This window comes from Leptonychotes weddellii, chromosome X, assembly GCF_054177405.1.
Source record: "Leptonychotes weddellii isolate Sample4059 chromosome X, ASM5417740v2, whole genome shotgun sequence".
NCBI classification, from domain to species: domain Eukaryota; kingdom Metazoa; phylum Chordata; class Mammalia; order Carnivora; family Phocidae; genus Leptonychotes; species Leptonychotes weddellii.
Genome location: NC_138385.1, coordinates 106,369,883 through 106,372,376, shown reverse-complemented (window position 1 = coordinate 106,372,376; position 2,494 = coordinate 106,369,883).

Here is a 2,494-nt window from a genome sequence, read left to right as displayed (position 1 = left end):
GGTGTGTGGCATGTGATAAAGCAGGACCCCCGGGGGCCGGGGGTGGGGTGGGGGGGAAAGCCAGGATGTGAAGCCTGCGGCTGAGATGTTTCTGGGAAAAGAGGCTAACACACGTCCTCCAGGCCGTGAGTTTTAAGCTCACGTTTTGTAGCGGTTAGTCCGTTCCAGGTTCGATTTCTTCTTTCTCCCTGCGTCCTCCCTGCACCCCTCTCCACGGCCCCCACCGATTGTGAAAGCACCAAATAGTAAATTATTTTCTAGAAGTTGGTATGGAGTGGGAAACTCGCTGGAAACGACAGAACCAAAGCGTGAGGGTCCCCAGTGATGCCCCGAGTTGGGGGCAATGTGCTCTGCATGTAGTGTAGGGGAAGGGGGGGGGCGAGCCGCAGTGCTGGGCTGGTCTACTTTGAAGATACTACGCCTGTGTTTTTGCCTTAGTCACCCAGGCCTGCCCCGAAAACGGAAGCCGCTTCCTCCATCGTTCCCACCAGCGCCTCACTGGCCATCCCCTAGCGTTTCCTGAACTTCTCCGGTTATTCACTCTCATTCCAAAACAGCTTTTGACCTTTCCAGATTTGGTGTTGGCGATGTTCTTTCCTTTACCCCTGAACTTTGCTATATTTTTCCAAGGAAAAAAATAATTTTTTTTTCCTTCCATGTAAGGGAACATTTTCTACCTTTTCACGGAGCTGAACTGTGGATGCATTTGGACATGTCTCATTTCTGTCATCTGAAACTCTTAATACAAATCAAAAGTCCCCTTCAGCTTTTTAAAATTTTTTTTAATTTTTATTTTTTGGAAATTTCAGTAAAGCTCTAAAATGACAGAGAGAGAAGAAGAAAGCACGGTCAGGATTTTTAAATCACTTGCAACTTTTTTCCCCCCCAGACATTAATGGCATTATAGAGTTAGCCTCGTATGTGCAGTCTTGCTTCTAAACAGCTGTGAGTTAAAAAAAAAAGAAGAAGAAGGTCCTATAAATAAGCTGGAATTTTCCTTTAAATGCAAACAATGCATTTCAAACCCTTTAAAGCTAGTGGCATTCGTCCTAAAATTTAACACTTGGCAAAGGTTGCAGGTAAAATGTGTACATCCTTATTTTTTTTTCCAAAAAAGCTTATAATAATTTTTTTTATCTGAACAGAGTCCTCATAACCACTCCCTCCCCAACAGAAAACTCACTGCGCATGAGCAGAAAGACACGGGGTAGGATCCTGGCAGAATATGAAGTTTTAACATAGAGCTGCATGCTCCTGACCCTGCTGGGAGGCTGGTATCATGAGCCCTGCTGGATGGGGGACACCTGATGCTTGTTTTTGCCTTTTTTTTTTTTTTGCTTTCTTTTGTCTGATTTAACATGGAAAGTGAGCCAGGTATAACCCTCACAAATGGGATGCCCCCCAAAACAGAACCAAGCCAGCAAACCATATGGGTGGCATTTACTGTGGAGAGTGGCTGGCCTCGTGGGTCCACCTGGAACACAGTCGCGGAGACTCTCTGCAAGCGTGACCCATGGCCCGTGACTGCAGCCTCTTCTTTCTCCCAGAAAGTCTGAGAGAGACAAGCAGATGGGATTCTCAGTTGAGTTGGGGGGGGGGGGTCCACTCCTCACACTGCAGCTCTGTGTCCCACTTCCTTTCTTGTGGGATGCAGAGGACGCCAGGGACGGGATGTGTGTGCGTCCCCGGTCCGCCGGGTCCTCATCACCCCAGAGCCAGGGCATTGTGCTCACCCATGTGCACGCGTGTGCTGTGGTTTTGACTCGTTTTTCTGCAGGGCGTAAGAAATTAAACATGCAAGGCGGATGCCTTTGGGTCGTTGTCGGTGTTTTCTGCTCAAAACGAGACCCCTTTCCAAGTCATGCACGTTACTTCCACATAGTGTGTGGGCCGGCGTGTTGGGCTCAGTGAGTGGCATCACGTAGATAGCATGTTGGGGAGGGCTGCGTTTTCACGCCATTGGATGCAAGAGTATTGGGTAGTCAAACCTCCGCGAAGGCTGAGGTGGGTGCCCAAGCATGCTGCTTGAGCTGTGGGCTGGTTCTCATGGGCACTGAGCTCGGAGTTTTATTTGCCAAGATGGGTTGAGCCTCGAATGCCTTTTCTTTTTCTTTTTTCTTGTTTTCTTTTTTCCCGAAACCTTGGCCAAAGAGTACTTTTAGGATGGATATCGCCCCAGTTTGGCAACACGGAGTTCTGGTGAGACGTTGTCGTTCCCTTTAGGCTTTCCTTACGGATTTGAGTTTTCCTTCCTTCCGCTGTGTGTTGTGCGAGGCAGCGACAGATTGTGTCCTGGGGGAAGGTTCCAGAGTCTCCGGATGTTGTGCGCTGGGTATGCTTTACTAGATGAAGCATGTGACGCGCGCGCGTCCTTGGAGCCACTCCCAAAATTGCTAGGATTCAGAGAAACGACACCTTCTTGAGGGAACAGGGGTGTCCTTTTGTGGTTGGCCGGATAGGGATGCCGCTCACTGTGGTTTTTTCACGATCCCTG